The sequence below is a fragment of the Chlorocebus sabaeus genome, chromosome 21, assembly GCF_047675955.1.
Source record: "Chlorocebus sabaeus isolate Y175 chromosome 21, mChlSab1.0.hap1, whole genome shotgun sequence".
Lineage (NCBI taxonomy): Eukaryota > Metazoa > Chordata > Mammalia > Primates > Cercopithecidae > Chlorocebus > Chlorocebus sabaeus.
This window is the reverse complement of record NC_132924.1, coordinates 81,475,293-81,500,981: the sequence shown is the minus strand read 5'-3', so window position 1 is coordinate 81,500,981 and position 25,689 is coordinate 81,475,293. Positions and strand designations below refer to the sequence as shown.

At 38.6% G+C, this 25,689-nt stretch overlaps 1 protein-coding gene across 49 annotated transcripts in view; it reads left to right on the top strand.

Annotated features, from left to right (window-relative positions):
* Positions 1-25,689, top strand: part of NRCAM (neuronal cell adhesion molecule) — a 305,485-nt gene that overhangs the window by 43,480 nt on the left and 236,316 nt on the right. For 44 of the 49 annotated variants that reach the window (XM_073009268.1, XM_073009263.1, XM_007982586.3 and 41 more), the window contains exon 2: positions 14,441-14,599. The exons of 2 other annotated variants lie outside the window; for them this stretch is intronic. The gene's annotated coding sequence lies outside the window, so the exon portion shown is untranslated. Of the gene's footprint in view, positions 1-9,986; positions 10,297-14,436; positions 14,600-25,689 lie in introns of those variants that run through there. 3 more of the 49 variants (XM_073009273.1, XM_073009260.1, XM_073009253.1) reach the window with 2 other exon arrangements.

Genomic DNA, 25,689 nt, shown 5'->3' with positions numbered 1-25,689 from the left:
TCTATAATAGCAGCTACACAGGATGAGGGTGCAGGGCTATAGCTCCTGCTGCGGTGTGGACATGACAGGCTGAATTAGAGCCATCGGCTACAGAGAGCCTGAGACAGCTGATGGTGCCGGGAGAAAAGATGGTGGCTGTGGCAGGGACTTTACACTGAGCAAGCTGCTAGAGGAACAGTGTGGAGAGGGGCAGGCAAACCTGGGAAAGCAGAAAAACTGGACTCAATACAGCACCAAATGAATTTCTGTTGGCTGGATAACTAAATATAATGTTTAATAAATATTTATTGATATCTGTTGGTTAATTGCCCCCTATATTGCTGTCTTTCTGGAATTATTGGGAGACACAAAGGGAAATCTAAAGCCAATTTAGACTAAATACATAAGTGTTGAAGGATCAGAGTAAAGGAAGAATAAAAATGTGTGAGATCAAGGTAATTAATCAAGGAGGGCTTCCTGGAGGAGGTGAGTTTTGAGTTGTCTTTCAAAGGCTTTAGTGGTAAGGATTTCAAGAGGAAAGGATTATTTGGAATGGGAGAAAATATTGGCAAACTATACATTTGATAAGTGGTTAATATCCAAAATATATAAGAAACTGAGACAACTCAATAACGAAAAAACAGCCCAAGTAAAAAAATGGGCAAAGCACCTGAATAGACATTTTTCAGAAGAAGACATACAAATGGGCAACAGATATATGAAAAAGTACTCAACATACTAATCATCAGGGAAACGTAAATTAAAACCACAGTGAGATATCACCTCACACCTGTTAGAATGATTATTATCAAAAAGATGAAAGGTATGAAGTACTGGCAAGGATGTGGAGAAAAGAGGACACTTGTACACTGTTGGTGAGAATGTAAAGTAGTACAGCAATTATGGAAAGTAGTATTGTGGCTCCTCAGAAAATTAAAAATAGAACTACCATATGATCCAACAATCCAACTGGGCATGTATCCAAAAGAAATGAAATCAGTATATTCAGATATCTGAACTCCTGTGTTCATAGCAGCACTATTCACAATAGCCAAGACATGGATCAACTGAAGTGTTCATCTACAGATGAATGGATAAAGAAAATGCAGTCTGTATATACAATGGAATACTATACAGCCATAAAAAGAATAAGATCCTGTCATTCATGACAACATGGATGAACCTGGAGGACATTAAGTTTAGTGAAATAAGCCAGGCACAGAAAGACAAATACCACATTATCTCACTTTCATGTAGAATCTTTAAAAAACTGATTTCATAGAAGTAGAGAGTGGTTACCAGGGGCTGGGGTGGTGGGAAGGGAGGGAGGTTCAGGAGATGTTGGTCAAAGGATACAAAACAAGTTAGGAGGAATAAATTCAAGAGATCTATTATAAAACATGATGACTATGGTTATTAATAACATATTGTATTCTTGAAAAGTGCTAAGAGTGGGTTTTAAGTCTTCTTATCATAAAAATGATAAACATGTGAGGTAATACGTATGTTTATTGCCTGATTTAGCCATGCCACAATTCATATATATTTCAAAACATAATGTACATTATAAATATATACAATTAAAACAAAAATACAATAAAAGGTAAGTGATTATGAGGGGGAAAAGAGGAAGGAGTTACTGCAAAGGTCTCACACAATCTTAGGATCTGAGCAAAACACCAGGTTTGGGTGTAGATTTCAGACATCTGCTGTGATAATTTAGCTTCATCTTTTTTTTTGTAAAATTTAAGAACAATCTAGAAAGTTGCTCATGCTTTGGCTTATACTCTAAACTTTGGCAAGACTCAATTTTTTTTTTTTTTGCCTTTGAGATTGAAATAATGAAAATTGGTGGTATATAGTATTGGCAAAAAGATGGAAAAACAGTTTTCTTATACATTTATGAATGTATAAGTCATAATAGCCTTTTTGGAAGTCAATTTGATACTTTTTATCAAAATTTAAAATGTAAGTAATCACTGAACCAAAAATTCCATTTTGGGGGATCTGTGTATACATAAACATATTTGCAAAATTCTTTACTGTAGTTTTGTTTCCTTAAAGAAAATGGGTTAAGCACCTATCAACAGTGGACTGTCAATAGTGGAATAGTTACAAAGCTAAAGTACATCCATACTGTGTGGCTGTTAAAAGATGTAGGCCTGGCCGGTTGCGGTGGCTCACGCCTGTAATCCCAGCACTTTGGGAGGCGGAGGTGGGCAGATCATGAGGTCAGGGGTTTGAGACTAGCCTGATCAACATGGTGAAACCCCATCTCTACTAAAAATACAAAAAAATTAGCCAGGCATGGTGGCGCACGCCTGTAATCCCAGCTACTTAAGAGGCTGAGGCAGGAGAATTGCTTGAACTCGGGAGGCAGAGGTTGCAGTGAGCTGAGGTCGCTGCATTGCACTCCAGCCTGGACGACAGAACGAGACTCTGTCTCAAAAAAATAAAAATAAAATTAAAAAAAAGTCTCTGCCCGTGTGTACTGATATGGAACAATCTCAACACATGTTGTAACATTTAAAAAGTAAGTTGTAAAATAGCATATAGTATTAACATCAACCCGGTTATAAAGAAACAACAAAAAGTAAAACTTCAAAAATCCTGACCTAATGATAGAGACATTCAGAGACCTTTTCCTTTTTATTCTGTTAACTTCTGCAAGTATTCATGCATTTAAATTTGAGGGAAAAAAACTTTAAGGGTATCATCCTTTAAGAGCCAAAATTTATCTCCTAGAAAAGGTTAGAGGAAATTTTCATGTTAGTGCTTAAGAAAAACAAAAAGATAATTGGAGAGAAATCCATAGGTAGTTTTATATTAATAACATTTCACAGAACATTTGGGGTGAGGAATTATTTTTATGAATTGAAGAAAAAATAAATGCCAACTGATTAAAAAAGGCCTTTCATAGGCTGAAGTAGTGGAAAGTTGGAAAAAGTATCAGCGATTAGAATATAATCAATTCATTGTAGAAGGGAAGTTCTTTAAACAGAATAAAACTGAAAATGGAACAAAATTTTGTACTTGCCTGATTTTATGTGCAAATTAACAAGTTTTATTGGGATGATATGAAAGATGTTATATAAACTATTTCGTTTAAAGGATGACATAACAAACAAAGCGTTTTTCTTTGCTTGCTTTACCTTAAATACTGACCCAAGGTAGAACTAGTATAGAAAAAAATCAGTTTCAAGGGTCTGAACCACCCAGTGCTGGACCACTTCCTCCACTATCCCTGACAGGCGCTCAGTCATACAGGCCGCCCTTCCACACTTGTTGTGACAGAGGACTTGGCTTTCACAAGGTGACCTGTTTTGTCCTTGGACAGTTCTTCTCCTTAGAAAGTTCTTAGTACTGTACTGAAGTAAAATCTACCTTCAGGGAAGGTTTACCTCTAACACATATTAGATTGAGCTTTAAAAATTGATCAAGGCCCAGTCCCTACCTCAGACCAATTAAATCCCTGGGACTGGGGCCCAAGCATCAGAACTGTTTTCGAAAGTGCCCCAGGGAGTTTCATGTACATCGAGGACTGCCAACCACTGTACTCCCAGAAACCCATCAAATTTAAATAGCACTCTCACATTTCACCTTCATCTTTTCTCCAAGAAAATTATCCCCTACTCTTTCTATGAAATGACTTGTAATGTTTTAAAGTTTTGTGGGATGAGTGTCAATTCATTTTGCAACCACTATAACAAGATTTTCTTAATAAGAGATTGGGTGAAATACGGTCATAGTGACTAAAATTATAAGGAAACAGACCCAAATTTACTCAGGGCTATTTAATATGGGCTTATATTTTTGTATCTGTACTTTAATGAAGTTTTTTAACTTGAGAATTCAAGGTCTGCACAGTTGCAGCAGTTGTACTAAAATACAACTTAAGAATATGGATTTGAGAGTCTCTTGGGTCAGGAACTATTTGCTGGGTATGCCTGTAGTTTGTAATGGCTCAGGGTTCTTCTTTTTGTAATGATCTAAAAACAAACCCAGGGCGGTGGCAGGAATAAGTCAAAGGTGAGACATATATTTGGCTTGATTTAGTGGGAAATCAATCATTCAAATACAACTTTTTAATATGAAAGATGTAATATGCAAAACATAATTTTTATGTATAAGTTAGTAGTGAGAACTGCAAATTATGATATAGATAGTGTTAGAATCTAGGTGTCCTCCAAAAGTCTATGCATATTGTTTTATCTAACAAGGTAAACATAACCTTGTGTTCACAGCTTCTATGGGTGTGAGATTTTTTTGCCAGGGGAAATTTTGCTAAATTTTAATTTTTCACTACTAAAATAAGGGTCTATTACAGGTTACATATAAGATGCTGTTGAAACCATTAGAACGTGGGGGAAGCTATCATGCTCCTCCTCCTCCAAAATGGGGTCTTGGACCCCTGAGCTGGGCATCGGAATGAAGGAGGAGTGACCTGTCCTCAGGCCTAGTGCCTGGAGACTGGGGTGATGCGCGAGATGGCGCTGGAGTGAAAATGGAATTGAAGAGTGACCCAGGGAGAGATCTAAAGAGGCTCTGGAGAGAGGTCAACAGGAGATGTCAGAACAGATGGGGAAGTTTGGGAAGAAAGTGTCAGAAGCTTCAGATTTTTGTATGAGTGTGGCTGTCGCAGACTGTTGGTAGGAGGGGGAGGTGCAATGCGTTGAGCTGGTTATTGAAAGTTGCCAGATGGCTTTGCTTTCCTTCCTATGCAGGATGTAAAATATGTCATCCATTTCTATTTAGAAAAAAACCTTCAGTGTTGTTTTGTTTTAGCTGAAGCAGTGATAGTGATCAGCAGTCTGGAAATCCTACCTTTTTGCAATTTACATTTCTCTTAATACTCTGCACGCATTGATCCTAACCTGAAATTCCTGCCTGGCCTCCATCCTCTGAACAAAGCGAATCTCCCTCCACTGGGGCCGTGTGAGACTCCACAGCCACCTTCTCTTTCTAGGCAGGTGTTTTGCGCCTTCCCATACACAAGCAGCTCCCTGAATACGTCACACCCCTCGTTCCCCAGCCCAAGTGCTCCATTCACCTAATTTCATTTTGCAGTGCCTTATGGAGGTAGGAGGAGACAAGGAATTGAGGAGGGTGGCAGTTCCAGTTCTTCTCCTACCTGCCCCGCCTCCACAGTCATCCCAGTGAACCCAAGGAGGGCATTTCGTTCTGAATGAGGGTCGGCTCCATTTCTTTCTCTTCTAATCCCTTTCAGGGAGTGCTCAGCTTGGTGAGGAATGAAACCCAATGCTCCATGGCCCCTTTCCAGCTGGGTGCAGTTCCAAACTGCATTCAAAGCCAACACTAATTATGTTCAAGGTTTCTTTTTAGTAACAGAGTAAAGACATATGTGAGCTAGTATTAAATATCAATTTTCCCTAATAAGAGGCCTTGGCTATTTTATTGTGGATATGAAGCTGTCTTGATATCTGTATGTGAAGACACTCGCATAGAACCTCATATGTCAGGAAGGGAGGATGGTGGCCTCTGGCAGGAAGCTTCCAATTTTCCGGGACAGCTTTTCTCACATTCTTGCTAAAAAGCCTGTGCCCAGCTCAGCAGCTTGGCAAATAGAGCAAAACCTCCTGGATTTGAATAGCCCTCATAGAGAATCCGTGATTGCCAGATAGGGCCACAACAGGTTCATTTTTACATTTTCTCCGTTTAGTTTTTCCTAGACAAATCGATATTTAACTAGTTTGTGGATTTAATCTAGTTTAAATTCATTTAAGAGAATATTGGGCTCTTAAAAAGTGTCAGTTCCATACATGCATATAATCTATGTGCTACCTAGCATAGTACCTAGTACACGTTAGGCTGTTAAAGGTTGGATTTATGAATTAGTACGAATCATTAAAGGAAGTCTCTAAATTTCTTTGCTGTGTGGCAGTTTTTTTTTTTTTAACGAAATCTGTTATTGTTTGTAGTTGAAAATGATAAAATCACTTCTTTAAAAATATTCCCTTATCAATTTTATGTCAATCACATCAATTTAAATTTGGAAAGATTCATTATATATTAGATTAAGAGTTCTTGGCTTCACATTACAACCACCTGGAGAGTCCTATCCAAGACCAATTAAATCGGAATCTCAATTGTGGGCTTTGGCCATCTGGAGTTTTGCTTTTTTAACAGCTTTATTGAGATATAATTAAATACAACAAACTGCATATATTTAAAATGGACAATTTGATAAATTTTAACATATACCTGTGAAACCATCAACATAATCAAGATAGTAAACATATCACCTGTGGTTTTAAAACCAGCTCTGGTGATTCCTAAGCCCAACAGAGCTGAGAACTACTGCAATAGAGCCTCAAAATCATGAGCTGGTTAAGCACATAACTTCTAACTGTTCTTCCCTTCCAATCAGGCAGACTACTCACTGTCACACTACAGATCCACAGCAAATGGTGAGGGCAAGGCTGTGGTGGGAGAAGGTGAGAAATAAGTGGGCATTTCGACTGGCTCTGCTCTGAGCAGGTACTTGGCCTGAAATACTCTTGGTTCAGTTGATCACAATCTTAGATGGGAGAAAAGGAACTTCACAGTTGAATAATGCTCCATATATCAGATTCTGTATAACAATCTTACTGGTGGTTTTTCAGCCAGTGCTAATAAAATAGCGCACCTTTAAAAGATCATATAAAAAGTCAGCCAATTGGAATAACATTAATATCCATTATTAGGGCAGTGATTAAATAGATATGGCTTCTTTACATGGTAGAATATTCAGACACTAAAAATGATTTTATAGAATATTTAATGAGTTGGGGAAATGTTCACAGTGTATGGTTAAGTGAGAATAGCAGGTTGATAAACCAGTGTGTGCTGAATGATACACTTCTATTCTGAAAAAAGTGAATACAGACACACAAGAAAAATAAAAGACTTGGAAAACATACACCAAAACATTAACATGAACATGGAAGAAAATGTTTAAATTTCTTTTAAAAAAATTTCTGTACTTTTTATATTTTGGAAAACAAAAACAATTTTTTGATCAGAAAGAATAAATATTATTAAACATTAGCTGCAGACATTCCCCCACCTAAAAATGAAACCCTATCTAAAATAATGCAGTAGAAATGAAGGAAGAATATAAAAATCATTAGCATTCTAGCTTCGTACTAGTATGCATTACCCAGTAGGCTCTCACTAAATGTTTCTTGAGTGATTTCAGTAAATGACTGGAGCTAAGCAAAATAAACAAACCCCTGCTCAAGTTGGAACAAGTTCAGTTGCTTTTCAGAGTCATCAAAGCAAATTGTTTTGTTTATTCTATTAAACTCAAGTTCGAGGTTGCATGGCATTTGTATTACTGTTGAAGTGTGCTGGCATTTCATTTCATTTTGACTGACTCCAACTGTTTTCCAGTAAGAAGACTGGGCAATATGCAAATAAGCAGGTTGCTGCATATGGGCTGTTGTGATAGTTCTTGGCTATTTCAGAAAAGCTTCAATCCGAGGAGTATTCTCTCCAACATGGAAGGAGACATGAAATGAGTCTCTGTATCCCTTACCATGTTGAAGTAGATTAAACATTTATGATGTGCACAACATGTGGCTGAAGTATGGTAGAAACTCCCCAATCCCTGTATGTCCTATTCCCATCCTTTACATGAGGCCTGGCTCTGCTTACTTTTGCCAACTTGCAGCTTCACTCGCTCTCTTTGTCTGTTCTTTTTACATCTCAGCCTACAGATGCACTCAAATCTCCTCTGGCCTAAAATCACTTCTCATCCTGCTTTTCCTTAGAGTTATCATTCTATTTCTCCCCTTTCTTTCCTGCCAGTGTCTCAATGAGGTTGTCATTATTTACTGCCTGATTCCAACCAGAAGTACTTTCTGTCTCCTTTGGACCACCTAAGCCCTTTATTTGTCCTTCACAGTATTTACCGTGGTCATATCTTTACCCCTGTGCTAGGGCAGGAATAGTCCTATCTTTGATGCATTTCTCCTTCCACTTCTGAATTCCTGGGAACACAGCAGTCCCTTGGGGACTGGTTTCTTAGACTTTAAAGTATCTCCTTTTAAATTAAAAAAAAAAAAAATTGTAGAGGCAAGTTCTCACTATGTTGCCCAGGCTGGTCTTAAACTTCTGGGCCCAAGCAGTCCTCCCACCTAAGCCTTCCAGAGTGCTGGGATTACAGTCGTGAGCCACCACACCCAACCTAAGGCACCTCTTAGTTCAAAAATATGAAAAGGTTTGTAGAGGCTTCTGGCTTTTTCCTGGAACTAATTTCCACTAAGTGTCCTGTGTTTTTTCCATGTTATCAAACATATCTAAAGATACTGCTTTTCTAACTTTAACTAAAATGTCATGTCATCTAGTGGCTTTCCCTCCTCTTTGCAAAATTTTTGTTTGTGTGTTTACTTAATTCTTTGAGCAGAAATGGAAGAGGCCATGCCACAGGAGGGTCAGAAAGAACTGGATTCAAATGCCATCTCTGACACGGACAAGCTCTCTGACTTTGGAGTCTGTCACTAGACTTCTCTGTGCCTTAATATGCCCATGTATAAAATTGTTGCAATAATGTCTACCCTTATGGGATTATTGTCAGGAATCAAAGAGGTGTTTGAAAGCCCTGAGTCCCAAGTATGGGCCACGAAAATGACTCACTGAATGCTGAAGCACTTCCTTTCTTCCTGGCTCCTTCCTTTTCATACCTGAAAACATGTTCAGAACAAAGAAGCTGCACTGAGGTGTGACTGCCCAGTAGCCAGTGAGTTTGTATGACTCAAACTGGTATCCCAGCATATTGCTAAATCACTACACTTTATAAGCTTCCTGGGTATCCACTGTCAAATCACAAACCACAAATGTAAGGTCATGAATGCCAACAGTCTCTTCCCTCTGCTTTACTCAACCAGTGTGATCTGTCCAAAGAATCTGAAGTAACAGAAAATATACATATCAAGTATTAAAGCAGCAGATGGTATTCATATGCCGCTAGCTCTCTGTGCTGCTCAGTCCCTCACACATCCATAGTCATAGCGGAGGGGATGGGGAAAAAATCACATTTCTTTCTTTTCTTGGAATTGCCATCTTTTTCTCATCTCTGATGCCAATGTCTTCTCACAAGATTTCCAAGAGAAGAAAAGTCTCACTGTTCTGGAAATGCCAGAAAACGTTCCAAAACTTGCTTAGCATTCTTCCTAGCAACAAATCCAACAACTTCCTCCACATTTCTTCCGGGTGGCATGGCTCTCATTGTGTTTATCACTTTCTGCCCCCAACTAGCTGTACAACCTTGGGCCATTAGTCCTCTTTCTGTGCCTCAGTTTTCTCATCTATTAGATAGGGATATTGAAATTGCCTACCTCATTAAGTTGTCATGAGGATCAAGTATATGCTAACCAGTTATAACAGTACTCAGGATGGAGTAAGCACTCAATATATCGCTATGTGGTCATTTTGCCTGCATAACTAATGGATGAACCTATGGGTCAGTGGATGTGGACTAAGAATTACAAAATACCTGGAGTCTTGGCTTAGCCACTTACTAGCTACAATGAGCCATTGAGAAGTTCCTTACTGAAACTTATTTTTTAAATCTGTAAAATGCTAGAAAAACACTTTTTCAGTATTAAATGAGATTACCTCTCTGAAAAATGACCTCAAATGCCATTGAACATAAAATGATATTATCTCCTATCTCTGTTCTTGAGCAGTAGCTGCCAAGTCTTAGAGTCTTTGTATTTCTTGTGGCACCTAGTGGGTCTACAACACCAGTTGTTGAAGGAAAAGTTTACCCATTCAGCACAGCCTAGAAGAAGGAAGCAAACCAGAAAGCCCTCTGAATGGTCATCAGAGATGGCAAGAAATTCACACATTCACTCATGTGCTTTTTTAATAGGCTGGTGCATCAGGCCCTCCCTCTGAGGCACTTCGGTTTTACTTTACCCAGAGTCAGCCTGGAGAGGACCAGGCATATCCAATTAGTGGAGTGAGGCTGGGTTAAATTGCTCTGGGCAGGCATACTGACCACCTGAGAAGTGGCACCTGACTGTAATGGTGGAGACAGAAAAACTAAGAAAAGCAGCCAGGAGAACTTAAAAAGCCCTTCGGTGTGAGACTTTTTACCGTAAGGAGAGAGCCCGTGAGGCTGACTGAGAACTAAATTAGACAAAGCAGTTGAGATCTTCTTCAGAGAACAGTTTCACTTTGGCAAGGGGATACCGATGACCTAAAATGACAGATTCTGCTAATTCCCATGGTTGCCTCAGGGAAGGTTGAAGCTAACTTGGCTCTGTTTTTGCAATATGTTTCTCAAACATAACTTCTTGGTCGACTGCACAGGTAATTATTCCAGCTACAAAGTTCATGTTGCCAATTATCTCAACTATGGCCTCATTTTCTCTAATGATGCCGAAACCTCATTCTTCTGGGTTTTGCCATCTCTAACAAGTAAATGTTAACACCTTTATCCAGCAAATGAATTGCTTGGTCATATCCATTTATGTAGCTTATTATATTTTTCAGGATAATTGGCAATCAACTTAGAGTATTGGTAATTATTAATTTTAAGTAAATTTATTTTTATTTACTAACAATTTGATTTTCACATTTTTGTACTATTTACTCTCTAAAATTGTGTCTAATTTGGTATTGTTGTTGGCTTTTAAATTTTTTATTAGTAGCATGAATGTTATGCTAGATGGTGTTCTTGTCTAATTCATAGATGATGGCATAACGAATATTTTGTAAGGACAGGATTGGGAAGTCAAAAGTTTTTAGCAGGTTGGGATAATGGACCCAATCTAAGAAGGCGAAATATTGATGTTGTGAAAATAAAGCCTTCACTCATTTCTAACAAAAAGACTTACAAAAAGATTAGGGGAATATTAACTGTCAGTCTGAAATGTAGCCGTAAGAATGGCAGTAAATGGAGTGCTGTAATCTTAGTCTGTGTGAATTTGGGCACTCTGGGCCGTAGAAAACAGCAGCTCACTCAGAACACCCTAAGGAGGAGGGACTTACTGCACAGCTGCCCAGTTGGGATCTGTAAAGTAGAAAGTTAGGTTTGAGATGACCTCAAGGGACTGACCCCTTTCACATGGTCTCACATATGGTCTTTCTGCTATCTCTGCATATTTAGTAGGTTCTCCTCTGACTCCCAACATCCCACTAAATCCCAGAGCTGGTTTGATCAACGTGTCTTACTATTTATTGTCTTTGTTCTAGCGTATCTCTGCACAAAGCTACCTCCTGGGTCATCCACCAGCCTCTGAGGTGCTCATTCCTGATCCAAGCAGCACCTCTACCAAAACAATAGCTTATTTTTTTTCTGAACAGTAGGCTTTGGTTGGGGAAGTTAACATTAGAATATGCACCTGGGTGTGGCTCCAAGGGCCAGAATTGTGAGCAATAAGTAAAAGCTACAGGAAGAGAGATTCAACTCCATATAATTTCCTTAAAATGGAATGGGCTATAGGCAGATAGATGGTTGGATTTAGTGACCTTCCAGGCTCCTTCTGTCTCCCAAAATTGTGTTTTTATTTTTAATACCACTCTTCTATTTCTTCCCAGATGTGTCTAATGAAAACCATCTTTTCACATTATTATTAAAATGAGCTATGAAGATAATTCTGACACAGCATAATTAGGATATGTCTAAGGTGTCAGAAACAGTAATGCTTTTGCATTAGCCTCTTAAAATATGTTTCATATGCAACATATTTGTAAATTAGATTTTATTATAGTAAATAACAATGCTATACAAATAAAAGAAATAATTTACCTAATGTAAATGAAATGGGACAGCAAACTGCGACATGGATACTTCTCTAAGAGGATTGAAGATGAATGTAAGAATGTTAGAAAACTTTTTTACACATGAATTATGAATGATGTTCCAGAGATTTCAGTTAGGCATTTAAACTCAGATGTCATGATGGACTGAGTTATTTAGGGCAGTTTTCAGTGATGACTCTTCTGATGGCTGCCTGAGCTGAACTTCTCCAAGATAGTGTAATTAAATCTCAGCATCCAAACCGTACTAATTTGGAAGTGTCTGTGTAAGAATAAAAGTTATTCTGTAAAATGTTAATTCTCTCTCAAACAACAGAAATGTAATTGTTTAGCCTGAGAAAATGGGAAAGCACCACACCGTGGAGACTCCAGGAGGCTTCTGTTTCCACTTTCCAGTGTGAGAACGCATTGAGACAAAAAAGACAAAGTAGGTATCAGGGCAGAGCAGCCTTGCCTCCAGCCTGCAAGGGAATTGTATTTCTTTGAGGCAATGCATGGTCGGGAGAGACAGTAGCTTTGTTAAAAGTCTAAAATTCGAGGTCCCTCATTTTTGAGACAAGACTCATCTCTCTCGGCTTCAGTTTCCTCACTGATACATTGGCGTTGATAATAGTACCTGGGTCAGAGAGTTCTTGTGAGGACGAAAGCACTTCTTGGCACAGTGTCTAGCTCATAGAAGGTGCTCAATAGTTTAGCTACTAAGATTACTATTTTCTATTGTTTTTGTTTTTGAGACAGGATCTTCCTCTGTTGCCCAGGCTGGAGTGCAGTGGCATGGCCTTGGCTCACTGCAGCCTGCTCGACACTGGCTCAAACCATCCTCTCACCTCAGCCTCTAGAGTAGCTGGGACCACAGGTGTGCACCACCACACCCAGATAATTTTTTTTGTGTGTGTATTTTTTATAGAGACAGAGTTTCTTTATGTTGCCCAGACTAGTCTCGAACTCCTGGGCTCAGGTGACCCACCTGCCTCAGCCTTCTAAAGTGCTGAGATTACAGGTGTGAGCCGCTGTGCCCAGCCTGCTATTATTCCTTTTTTTTTTGAGACAGAGTCTTGCTCTGTTGCCCAGGCTGGAGTGCAGTGGCACCATCTTGGCTTACTATATCCTTACTATATCCTCTGCCTCCTGGGTTCAAGTGATTCTCATGCCTTAGCCTCCGAGTAGCTGGCATTACTGGTGTTTTTGTATTTTTTAGTAGATACGGGGTTTCACCATGTTGGCCAGGCTTGTCTCGAATTCCTGCCCACCTTGGCCTCCCAGAATGCTGGGATTACAGGCGTGAGCCACTGGACCTGGCCTGTTGTTCCTTAAAAAGCAGGAACCCTGTGGTTATGCATCCCTGCCCAGAGAGCCATGAGCCTCATCACTTCCTCGTCGTCAGTGTGGCTCATGTCTTTGGATCATACCCAGCCTAGCCTGAAACAGAGTTGTGTCTGGCCCCAGCTTATGGTCCGTCTGGCTTTCTCCTCCCTAGAAGACCTGACCCCATTCTCATGCTGCTGCTTTGCTTGGACCTTGTGTAAATCACTGTACCTCTGGACCCTGAGTTCCTGCCTCCTGAAAATGGGAACTGCTACAGGGTTTTAAAGTTTTGGATACTATCAATTTAAATTGTATCTATTTTAAATAAATGAGTTGTCAGGTGCCAAAAGTGTAGAAAAGACAGAATGTTAGAGCTAGAGGGGTCATCAAAGAATACCTTCCCTGACTTTCTTTTGCAAAATAATGACACTGGTGCCATTCCACCTGAGATTCTGATTTAATTGGTCAGGGATTTATTTCGTCTGGATGTGGCCCAGCCATCGATACTTTTTAAAAGCTCACCCAGTGGTGCTAATGCACAGGCAGGGTTGAGAAGCACTTAGCAAGCCCAAGGTCATACTGTTAGTGGTGGAGGCAGGTCTAGAACTCATGGTTTCTGTTCTTCTTACTACAGACTGACCCTAAGTTCTGGTTTAAAAGAAGCTTTTTGAAGCATTCCTTTTGTGGTTTTACCCTTTCTCATAAAAGTGAGATGTTTAATAAACATAATATTCAAGCACGCCTGTTAGTTGGCTTCTGTTTAATTAAGGTTTTATTCTGTTCCACCTTAACCTTATGCTTTTTGTTCCTTATAATGGTGTGTTCAGCAACCCCTTTATTCCAGATGCCTTCTTTTATTACCGCCTTCAAAGCCACCTCTAAAATATAATTGCATTGCTGAGTTCCTCTCTGACATTGTCAACCTTGATCAAATACTTAGTTCTTCATTGTTTGTTCTTTTCAGTCTGTATTAGATTCTTCCCCGCCATGGCCTGTTGTTGATGTGACTGTGAAGCACGGTGTATTCCCATGAAGCATTAGAGTAGAATAAGATCAAGTGCCTTTTTTTCTTTTTGATTTAGGTGCACCGTTGCTTCCTGCTATTTAGGGGTAATTCAGACCTTCTGTACTACACTGCAATGTAATTGGAATAATGTTACCTTTTTTCATTACCTGTTCCCATTAAGTTGCTTAAAATTTCTTAGACATTGATGTCATTAAGTACGATAATGCTTGGTTAAAATTAATCGTGGAATTTGATATGTAGTAAGTCCCCGTTGTCAAATTTTAGTACTATAGTGGGATGAAATCTCAGCTTAATAGAATTAGCTAACCCAAAATAATTTACATTGTCCTGTGTGTGTGTGTGTTTTTTTTTCCTTTTCAGGAATCTTTGTGATATTCTCCCTCAGCATTCTTTATCCCCTGTTTGCTGAAGACTTTGGCCAAAGCTGGTCTTAGCTGTTGGCATTCTCCTGAGAAAAGGGATAGCTTCAGAAATGAGAAAAACATTTGGGAGGTATCTAGCCCAGTGGACCTTCTGAAGGTGAGAGTGAATTAGTTTTCTCTTTATCTTTAGAAGACTGAATTAACTGGTCTGTCTTCCAAAATCTACTTAGAAAGTAGTGAAAAGAGGGAAACAGGTTATTGAAAATTTTTTATAAGCAATTGATAGTTTTTCTTTTTTGGGAAAACTTTTTAGTAAATATGGAGGAAACCAACTGGCTATTTTGACCGAACAGGAATTTATTTGAAGTTGGAACTCTGATCTTATGAAGATCTATCTGAACATACACATACACACACACACACACACACACACACACACACACACACACACCTTTTAAAAATCAATAATATTTCCCTTTTTGGAAAAATTTCTTATGTATTTAGGGTCTCTATCAGCCTCAATATCTGCCTTACCCTACCTTCTTTGGCTGTTGTAAGGATCAAACAATATAACTTATATGAAAACACTTTGTAAATCTTGAGGTATTATTTGCATAAGTAAGAAAAACAATTTCTACTTTTCCTAAACATTTATAATCCTCAGAAATACTCTCATGCCCACCAATATGTTTTTTTCCCCATAGTTTCATTTATTTTCAGTTCAGTTCAGTAAATATTGCTAGGCTCTAAAGAAGCAAAGGTGATAAGTCCTTTTCTTCAAGGAATATCTGCCAAATGTAAGAGACAGTACATAAGTATATATGACCAACTTCTGTATGATAAAAGTATATTGAGGGTGCATTAAAGAATGGAAAAGGCAGCTAATGCAGTCTGGGGCCAGAGGGCTGTGTGTAAAAGCAGGCTTCGTAGAGGAGATGTCCCCTAAAATGGCTCTTGAAAGTGGAATAGGAGTTAGGTAAAGAGCAGAGTGGGGTGGACAAGGGTATTGCAGGTAGGACCAGTAGGTTAGGGGTGTGAAATCCATGTGAGAAATTAAGAAGTTATGGCATGTGTGTGAAAGGAAGGTGAGCAGGAAGCACTGAAGCACTGAGGTGTTATCAGTTGGAAGTCATTGGCATTTTATGTGTATTACGCTGGAGGAAGTATAGAGAATGAACTAGAGCAATATTGAAGGAAGGAAAGATCCTTTTTGTAATTATATGGGGGACAGCTAGGACAACTAGAATTTGGCTAGAAGCAGCATTGAATAGAGAAAGAAAGGGGAATTTGAAAGAGCTGGATTTGGCAGTTGATTGGGCATGGGAAGTAGGAAAATGTCAGGACTTGGGATTCTTGGATTTCTGACGTGGGTGACTGAGAACATGATGATACCAGAAGGGGAATTTAGGAGAGAAGCAGATTTATTCTTGGGAAGGGAAGGACGTTGAAGTATATAAGGGACATCTAGATAGAAATATCCATCAGACAGCTAAGTGCGGAGGTAAGGGGAAGATTCAGAACTAGAAATGTTCACTTGGGAGTTATAGGCAATGATTAAAAATATTTTTTAATTATACATTTGATTTTGTATTTAGGCCTTCAATATTATTCATTTATTTACCACTTACCATATTCTCTATTTTCATTTTATTCTGACATTATCTGTTGTTTTTGTATCTGTAGTTTTTCTTCTTATTTTCTTGGCATAATAAATTATGATTTTTTTCCTAGAGACAAATATGGTGACCTTTCCAGTTTGATAAAATGAAATTCAAAGCAGTCTTTAACAAACAGTGTAAACCCTAAAGTCGAGGACAGTAACAAGCCAGTGCTATTCTCCATTTTAATTCAAAATAGCTACAGCAATTATTTAAGAAAGGAACTTTACTTTCTAAAATGTCATTCTTTTTCAGTGTCAATCATGAGTCCTTGTCAAATTCTCACTTTCATTGCTCTGTCCAGTGTTTCAGCTTTGCTTATGGGAGACTGAGAGGGTCTTTCTTGCATTCTTCAGTGGGATGGTGTTAGGGCCCCTCCCTTTGGGTCTTCTCAGCATCCACCCAGGACATGGTTGAGGCCTGTTATAACAGAGCCTGCACTGTTTGAGAGCAAGTTCACCCAAGTTAGACTGCTGAAATTCATTCTCACAGCCTTCTTTGAGGGAATGTCTGGGGTAAAAATTTCAAATTCAAATAATACTTACAATAGTACTATTTTGAGTGAATTTTATTTGATTACTGTGATCTTAATTAGCTTACTGATTTTTTTCCTTAATACCCATTGGAAAGCTACAGAATGCTCCATTTTTACTCTCTGTAGTTCACTACCATCTTTCCAGGAACTTTAAGATCCACAAATCTGTCGCTTTTACATACACAAGAAAAATAATTTGAGGCAAAATTAAGTAACTTACTTAACACTAACAGCTGGAACCAAAGCCTTGGTCTCCTGAATCTCATTCTGCCTTTTCCACTTCATCATTTTTTTTTTCTCTCATTCTAAATCTTTATTGAGCTGTGAAGTTATCTGTATGTCTTAAAATAGGGAATTGAATTAAGTAAATCAGTTCACACCAATGACAGTTGCTTTGGTTAATCACTCTAGATGCAACAATCAGATTCTCTTTTAACACTTGAGGCTCTGATTAAGGCTTTATTATTTTTAAATTTTATAGTTTTTAATTTTTAACATGGATTTTGTTTTTGGCAGCCTTTATTTTTCTAGACTGGTTTTACCAGTGAAATGAAAGATTAGTGCAGAATCAAACCACCTGTGTTTAGATTCTAGTTAAAAAAGACATCAGTGACTTTAAAACCAACACTTTTAGGCACAGGATATTACCTTTTGTGTTCATTTTTAAATTCATACATAATGATTATACATATTTCATATACAAATTAGTTATATTTACAGGTGATATTTGATACATGCATACACTGTGTAATGATTAAATAAGATTAATTGGGTATATCCACCACCTCAAACATTTATCATTTCTTTGTGTTGGGAACATTAGAAATCTTCTAGCTATTTTGAAATACACAATAAATCGTGGTTAACTACAGTCATCCAGAAAGCACAAGATATTTCTGATTTGGTCAATTACGTTGCAATCTACTGTGAATTTTATGTATAGAGGATGAATTCATGGAAACGCTGCGTTAGTATAATTTAGAAGACGGCACATGCATGCAAGTTGTAGGTGGTCTTGAAGACAATGATCGTTCTCTGAAGTCCACAGAATGGTCAGTCTTTGCTGTGAAACCAGTGGGCTGTAAATTATCAGGGTGTGTGTACAAAACATGATTCACTCATCCCGAAAGCTGCCAGTAACAAAAGAAGTTTCTACTTATTTATGCACAGAACACAAAGAATATTTCTCCCTGTTTCAGTCTCTCTTTTTGCCTTTCTATTTTCTCTCTCTCTATGAATCTTTTTCTGTCTTACTCATATTCGCTGCATGATAGACACACACTAATATGATGTCTCCAAAACATGAGACCCTTGACGGTTTGTGGAACTGGCAGTGGAAGTAGCATGCTGAGGATAAGGGATGAGTGCTCTGGGGAGACATTGGCATTTGCTAAATGTTTGCCCCGTGCATCGCTTGGCTATATTGGGCAGAACAACAGTATGAGCAGGGATTAATAGATGTGGAAACTATTGCAGACTATGAACACAAGATGGTATGATGGCTGCGAAAGGGGAGGTCAGCTTTCACCACTGTTTTCTGACTTGGTGGTGATCTTCTTCTGCACTCTCTTACCGTGGGTGAAGGACAGAATGCAATGGTATTAGGTGACTGCTTTCTGCTTGGATTCCAAAGTGAGTATTATAAGTGTCATTGTGCAAACAAAGCAATGCATGCAATTTATGTTAGTTTTGGAGTTGCCACTTAGAAGTATTGAGAGTTTGGAACAGCACTGGAGACTGCCTTCCTTGTGCCCTGTGGTTAGAGCACAGCATTCTGCAAGAGGAGGGTTGTATGGGAAAACTCCTGTTGGGAAGTGGAAGGCATGGGTGAGTTGCTGGGGTGACACTTTGAATGGGCAGTATTCCAACAGGCTCAGATCATATTTAACAGTAAAATGTGTTGCCATATGCCCTTTTATAATGTGGGGTTTTAAAAAGAAAGAGGAAAGGAAATGCTGAGCCACTAACTTTTGGTACAAATTCAGTCCCATAATAGAGATTGTAGACTTTACATCAGCAATTTGTGGGCCGTTTTGGTGGAGGACAATGACAACAGATTTCTAATCAGATAATGTCCTGCTACATTTCAATTTTCACTCTCCACTGCCTTTTGTTGTCTGGGTACTTTTGAAATTATTCTTGATTCAGGTTTATTATTAACTTTTGAACCCCAGCTACTGAACTAATACCTTGCTATTCATGTGAAAATGAGAATGGTGACTAGAGAATTTGTTTTTGCCTTAGTTAATAAAATAGCACGACAGCATAATATGAATTAATGACTCTTCACATTTTCTCATAATATAAGCTGGATTCATTTTCCCTTGGGGATCTATTTCAAATTCATGCCCTAATAAAACCATTCTTGCCAGTTGTTGACTTTCTAGCTTTTTAAAAGCATCTCCATAACGGATAAGTAGATAACAATAAATAATAAATAATTTTGATCTTAAACTTTAAAAACATGTTTATTGTTCTTATTATATTAAAATGGAAAAATAAAACAACTTCCTCTTCACGATCAATGGTGTAAGTATTTGTGCTGTTTGTTTTAGGTAAGAACCATCCTAAGGCAATTATGTCTTTTAATATATAAGAGCTATGAGGAAAGATTGAGGTAAAAAAAAGATTGAGGATGCAGAACTACTAACAGGGTTCTGTTCACCCAACATAACATAAAGTCCTTCATTTAGAGGACATGCACATTATCGATAGAACTATTCAAAAATCCCAATATCCACTTGGATAATAACTATCTGTTACCAGTATTTCAAATTATTGTCTCTCCTTTTCTGTTTCCTCTCCTTGCTGTCAGAGGTTTCATGTTTTATTTAGTGTCATCATATTAGTATGTATGTATCACAGAGAATGTAAATGAGAAAGACAGAGACAGAGACAAAGAAAGACAGAAAGAGGCAAAGAGAGAGACTAAGAGGAGAGAGAAGTATTCCTCTTGTCCTACACATAAACCAAAGCAGTATTTGAAGTTCTTTTCTCCCCTCAGTCTGATTTCTTTGACTTATTTGGCCTTAAAATGATATAATCTGTAATTCAGAATCCATAAACAGGTTCACAGGGCCACATCCTGAGTTGGGGATCAGAACATACAGTCACTGTGGTGGACCTGTGATGTGCCACTCAGATCCCCTGCCCTTTCCTGACTGAAGCACTCTTTCTCCAGCTTCTTGGAGTGTTGACAGCTGATGGCTCACTTGGGTCCCTCCTTTTGGGGATTGTCCTCTGCCTTCAGCTAATCAGAGGTGCCTCACCCAAGATTATACTATTTGCCCCAGGCCCATGTGCATTCAATGAGTGGTCGATTTGGGGACACAAAGGCTCTTGACTCAGTTCAGGACAATGGGTTGGCTGAGGCTTTCCTTGTGACAGCACCACAGCACCACGGCCCAACTTCTCTGACTCCCTTGTCCTGCTTTGCACACTCCCCTTGGGGTTGTACTCAGGAGCCCTCACCAATAAAATTCCTGCCTGCAGATCTTCATCTCAGGGTCTGGTTCCAGAGAAACCTGAACTGCAGCAATCACTGTACATGGGCCATGCAATGTAGCGTGTGTGTGTATCAGGATGGGATTACCTGTCTTCATAGTACTGTTATAAGGTACTGGCCCTGGAATCACAATCAAGATCTGTGACAATGTAGCCCAGGCCCTTACTATAAAAAATCAGGGTAAAAATACCTACCTTTTAGAGTTCTTGCCAGGATTTAACAGCAGAGTATTCGGTACCTGGAACATAGGAAACATTCACTGCGTCATAGCTATTATTATAATTACCAGTAATTACCTATAAGTAACCCATAAATAGTACACCAGTTCTGACCAACTGGACAATACAGAGCGCATTTTAATGTCATTTTTATTACAACATTTGCTTTAGTAGAATATGGAGGTTAATAAAAGATGCATCACTTGCAATTTTAAATAATTCCTTACTGTTAGTCCCCATTAATAAGATATGTGGAGAAGTTGGACAGGATTCCAAAGGGAAACCAAAGTGATTAAAGGAATGAGGAGAAACTTCTCTGAGTAAAAGTTAAAGGAACTGGAATTGTTTAGGATAAGAAAATTGAGGCATAACTTACCTTATGTCATCAAATAAGTGGAAATCTTTCGTGAGGAGGATATTGGACATTTTTTGCCCATGTTCAGAGGATAGAACAAGAGGAAATGGACATACATTAAAGAAGGAAGATAGTTAGATTTATATCAGGAGAACTCCTCTGCTCTTGACAGTAAAACACTGGAAGAGGCTTGTAAAATATATACTTCTGAAAATCTTCAAAAAAGAAGAGAACATTCAGTCCTGAGTTACTGAGATGCTTCCCAGAGTATTTAAGAACTCTGAACTCTGTGATTTCAGAAATGATGCCTCCTAGAAATTCAAACACATATGTTTTGTTCTGCAAGTGAAAGAAAATAATTACTTTCATTTTCTCTATAACTTTCTCATAGTATCTTTGTGTGCAAACACACCTTGTGTGCTTTTCTGAACGTGTAACAACAAGTCGTCTTTCATTGAATAGGTGTCTTTATGTGTGTTTATAAATATGCTGGTTATTATTATCACAGTTTTCAGTCTTACTGTAGGCCATCTGTATATTCTATATGAAAATAAATTAATGCCTTCTATCTTGGGCCACTTATTTGTGCCCAATGTAATCTCTTTTGTGAATCAGATCTTGTGATGACATTGTTAAAATACTCACAAGTATTAGATCACTATGAAAGGCTTTGGAACAACAACAGGAAGTCTGCAACTTTGAAGAATAAATTATTTTCCAATCAATTAATTGCTTAGACATAAGATTAAAGAATGGAAATGGGACTGGATTTTTAGACTAAATGCTCTTTTAAGACCTCAGTGTTGGAAGATAAAAGGAAGTGTCTAAGAAGTTTCTAAATTACTAATAAGTGTATTGGACTTTGCATTTTCTCCTTGGCATGTCTTGTCAAGTAGTAATCAGCAGAGTCAGAATGATGGAGATGAAGAACACTGGACTAGAAGCCAAAATGCCTGGCTCTAGAGCTATTGGAGCCATTGGGTGATCTATTCTTCCTTCATAAAACATGTCTGTGTAGTTTTCCTTTGCATTTCTAGTTCCTGCATCCTTATATACTTATCACATTACAGTGACCTTCTTTCAAAAGAAACCAAGCAGACCTGAGGGTTCTACTCCTGACAGCTCAGCCTAGGGGCCCCATCACACTCTGACCTAAAACAGCTCTGCTTACATATTCATATTCGTATTTATATTCATATTCTCTCTCCCTCTCCCTTCTTCTCTCTCCATAGACAGATGTTTTAAGATCTCACTTTATTAAATGGATCCACTGCTGTAAATATAAGTTGTAAAGGTGTACTTACTTATTCTCATGCCTTCCGTATTCTCTCCAATACATTCCATTTAAATACCCAGTTTCATTCCTTCTGTTTCTGCCAAGCTAAAAATTCTTCAAATGGCCCTCCATCCCATGAAGAATAAAATATACAGTCCTTACCCTGGTATTCCAGGGCTCTCTCCTTTCTAATTATTGAACTAGTCTACTACATCAGTTGAGTTGGCCTCCGTGTTCTAACCTGTAGGATTATTTCTGGGTATTAAATATAGTCCTTGACACTGTGTGCAGGATGACTAACTCATTGGAGATGCCACTGTGATTTTGCTCAGCATCAGCCTTGCCTTTCTTCTAAGCTACCTAAACCTTTCTCATTTGAGCACACCTCAAAACGTATGCTTTTCTTCCACAAAGTCTTCCTTGATTAGCCCACATTTTGTGTCCCATCTCTGAAATTCTCTCATGTGGTTGGGCATTTATACCAGTCTCCCTTACGTTTACCTGGTTAACAGTGGTGTTATTAGACTGTAGGTATATTGAGTGTTATGATCGACTCCTGGAGTGCATCAGAGGGCAGTACAGCAGCAGTGATCTCTGCCCCTTTAAGGAAATACAAGGGTTTGCATCATCTCAGTGTGTACATTTTCAATGTAATGTATGCATTAAGACAGGGAGGCAAATGCAAGATGGAAATAAATGTGATCTGTTCCTCATAATGCCTTAAATTGCAACACATTAGAGTACAAAGCACTTGCTTAAGATCACATGATACAGATTTTGAGTCTAGTTTGCCTCTTACGTTGGGTCCTTCAGAAAGTCATTTGTCTTTTATGATCTTTTTCATGATGGTGATCATACTATTCTTTGTTCTTCACATTTCATAAAGCACTTGGCATGTTGTTTAATTTCAGCTTCACGATAACCCATGAGATAACTAGGGCAAGCTAGTATCTGCCAAGCACAAAAACTGGGCTTAGGGGACAAACTTACAAATCCTAGTGTGATGAACTGACAGTAGGCACTGCAACTCAAATTTCTTTACATGTTACTAAAAGTGTGGTCTATAAACCAGCAGTGTGGACATCACCCAGAGCTTGTTGGAAAAGCAAGTTGCGGGTCCTACCCTAGGCTTGCTGAATCAGAGCATGTGTTTTAACAGGAGGCTCAGGATTCATATGTATTAATACTTTACAGTGAGGAAAGTGCTGTAATACAAGGGCAGTTTAAGCACCTGAGGTAAAAACATGAAAAGGTTTTTTATTTTTACTTCTATCACTGCCTTCAAATCTCCTCTGTCAAATCTCCTTTCCTTTGAAGAGGACTCTAACAGAACTGATGGATTTTTTTAGCTACTTTCAGGTTTTTAAAAGTTCAAATACAACCTTCAAATTCATATGGAAATAGGAGCTTTTCTTTCCCCCAACCCATCTTGTGCCCTTCAACAATTCTTTACTTTTTTTCTGCCAGTTCACCCACAACCTGTTTTTTGTTTTTGGTTTTGTTTTTGTTTTTCTGACTGGATCAAAGAAAATCTCCTCTTTTTTTAATTGTAATTTTTAGGATTTTTTTAACTTTTATTTTAGATTTGGGGGCACATGTGGAGGTTTGTTACATAGGTAAACATGTGTCTTGGGGGTTTGTTGTACATATCATTTCATCACCGAGGTATTAAGCCCAGTACCCAATAGTTATCTTTTCTGCTTCCTGCTCCCACCCTCCCCGATCAAATGGACCCCAGTATCTGCTGTTTCCTTCTTTGTTTTCATAAGTTCTTATCATTTAGCTCCCACTTATAAGAGCTGGAGACTATTATCCTAACTTAGGAACAGAAAATCAAATACCGCATGTTCTCATCAACCTGTTCTTAAACCAAATGCCCCACTTCAAAGTCCTGACTCTTAATGGTATGTTATCATGATGGTCATTTTTCAGAGTAGGAAGTTCAGTTACCCATCTCGGACTCCTTTGACAGTCAGAAGAAAAAAACCAAGCACACATCCCCAACATAAAACCATGAAGAAACTCCAGTTTTTATTTCTTATATTTCCCCAGGTTCTTGGCTCAAGGAAGATGTATAATTGTCTTCACCATAAACTGAAGTTAATGAAGTATGGGACTGTACTTCATTAAAAAGAAACATTTTAAAAACTCTTGTTCTTAATTTTTATTCAAATTTCTCAATCTTCTTTGGCTAGGAAGCCAAGAGTTAGATCTATTCACCATAAGCCAAATGACTGCCCTTGGATGTTCAAGATGGAACTCTGTTGAAGTCTGCAGGGGTTGTGTTCATTAGAATTCCCAGGGGTTACCAAGCCCTTGTCATAAGTTATATCAAATTCCCTCATCCCTGAAATGGAAGTGTCATTCTGGCTCTCCTGCTGCCTTCTCCGTATCTTATTTGTTTTCACTTTAATGTTACAAGAAAAGACAGCTTTTGTCTTTATTTCTGGTTAGCAGTCTTAATGAATATTCATTAGCAAGTTCCCTTTCTAGCTACTGTTTTGTAATTTGTTATTTTTAAAAGGAATCTGAAGTGAAAATAACTCCCAATTCTCACTTTAATATGTTTGGATTCTTAATCTTGATTTTGGAGGTCCTGAGCCAGACAGGAGTGACTTTAGAAGGCTGTTTGCCTAGGCAACATCCAGGGGTGTGTGTGTGTGTGTGTGTGTGTGTGTGTGTGGTGTGACTCAGTGGCTGTAGATGGGACTACATTGAAAAACACATCCAGAGCCTCTGCAGGACACTGTGGTGGGCATTATAGCCACTGTGCCATTTTATCTTCACAACAGCACTGTGAGGCAAGTATAATTATAATTATATCCCTCTTACCAGTTGGGAACTGAAGCTTTGGGAAAGTTAGTGATTTCCTCCAATTCACAAACTAGTAAATGAAAGAAGGGGAGCAGGTGGTGAGAGAGGTCATTGAAATGTGAGTGTTCCACAGTGCTTTTCTGGTTGTTTGCCTAGAAATTGATAGTGGGTAATTTGGGGGTAATTACTTTACAGAGTCAATATGGGGTGTTTTTGGTATATTAAGTTTTTAAGAAAATGATACTAAACTTGGGATGCTCCGAACGGAGCCTGCTGTTGCTGCCCTTGCTTAATCTGGAGGCTCAGTGCTAGTTATTAGATGCCAGGATCTCTCTACAGATTGCCCTGTTAGTTTAGGGTTTTCTTTTTTCTTTCTTTTTTCCTTTCTTAGAGATGGGGCCTCGTTCTGTTGCCTAGGCTGGAGTGCAATGGTGCAATCATAGCTCACTGTAGCCTTGAACTCCTGGCTTAAGTAGTCCCCCTGCCTCAGCCTTCCAAGTAGCTGGGACTACAGATGGGTGCCACTATGCCTGGCTGATTAAAAAAATTAATTTAATTAAAAAAATAGAGATGGGGTCTCACTTTGTTGCCCAGGCTGGTCTCAAACTCCTGAACTCAAGTGATCCCCCTGCTTCAGCCTTCCAAAGTGCTGGGATCAGAGGCATAAGCCACTGCACCCAGCCTCATTAGTGTTTCCTTGACTGGATAATGCTACCAAACTCTACATTTATCTGTTTCTAAAGGGTTTTTTTGTACATTCAAAAAAAAATCTCTGTTCCTCTGGAAAGCAAAACTGATGCAGATCTTCTGTGACTCTGTCGGTTTAGCACCACACAATTTGCAGTTAACGTGCACCCCTTCACAGCCTCAGATGCTTTCCTGAATG